This window comes from Helicoverpa zea, chromosome 3 (genome assembly GCF_022581195.2).
Source record: "Helicoverpa zea isolate HzStark_Cry1AcR chromosome 3, ilHelZeax1.1, whole genome shotgun sequence".
NCBI lineage: Eukaryota > Metazoa > Arthropoda > Insecta > Lepidoptera > Noctuidae > Helicoverpa > Helicoverpa zea.
Genome location: NC_061454.1, coordinates 10,190,846 through 10,192,282, shown reverse-complemented (window position 1 = coordinate 10,192,282; position 1,437 = coordinate 10,190,846).

Sequence of the window (1,437 nt, the reverse complement as noted above, 5' to 3'; positions counted from 1 at the left end):
CGTCGCGCGCGCACCACGTAACGGCACAGCGCCCCCGCCGCCGCGCGCGCCGCCCCCCGGCCTGGCTCCTCCGGACCTGCCCTGTCTCACTATCGCCTGCATAGCTGTTTTCATGTGTAATCATAAGCACCACAATATTATTGCTAACATCGGCAGGTACCTACCAATACACATAAACAAACGCGTCGATACTGGTTACTCTCAGTGTGCGTTATAGTAACAAACAGGTAAACACATCAAACAGTATGAAGTAAATCCTATGTGCTGCCTGCCAGGGATGCTGTTTGCCCAGGGTCGGATGGGAAAGCAGGTGGATTTTATTGGGACATTATCAAATTGTATTGGGGATTGGTACTGAACTACCCTTATTCAAGCATCAAACATTACCCTTAAAGTACGGAAATGATCAACACGAAGCCTCGTCATACAAAAAACGATATCAAACTAGATCGCAAATTGACCACGTCGCAATTGGTCCAAATCGAAACATGTCTAAATCGCTTACAAAAGTATCTTGTATCGCATAATGACCAAGTCGCAAAATGACTAAGTACATTGCTTTTAGTCCACATCTTAATGTCACCCAAAATATTCGGAGTGGATGAAAAATATAAAAATATATAGCTTACTGTTTATACCTGGTACGGGGAGAAGTTTCCCCGGGTAAGTGGATGAAACCGCTGGCAGAAGCTAGTAATTCCACACACTCGGATTACCCCAGCTAATCCGACCTTTCCTTTATCCTTTTGGCTACCTACTACCTACCTACTACTGCAAGGCTTTCAGATAAATGGCGATTACAGACTCTTTAAGTCTCTTCAAGAATTTTGAATATATTTTTTTACAATTACTATGTAAGATATTTATACAAACCATGCGAAGCCAGGGCGATGCAATTTTTCACATTCAGGTGCAAGGAATACATAGGTACATATGAACAAACATTACAAGCACCTTTCTTAGAGACTATCCGTTTTTCCGTGGTTTCACCTGACTCTTGTGGGAACTACTGCCCACACCGGGATAAAATAGCACCGGGATATGTAGCTTTCAACAATGAAAAAAAATCCAAATCAGTTCAGCAGTTTCGGAGCCTTCAGTACAAACAAAAATGTGTTTCCTCTTTATTATATCTATCTTATATACATATGTCACCGGAAAATAGCAAGACTCGTAAATTGATCAATTTTCTAGATATTTGATAATTTTATAACTCAAAAATGGCTGAACCGTTTAAGCTGATTTGAGGGGAGAGAGCATCTTAGATCCTTGAGAAGGCCATAGGGTAGTTTTTGTCACAATCCGGCTATGGGAAGCAGTCATATCGGAGCGCGGGTGAAACCGCGGGCAGGAGCTAGTTTTTTGTGCAGTTGACAGTCAGTACAAAAAATCTAATATACCCTTGAAAAACTTTACAAAAAAAATAAACCTGCTTCT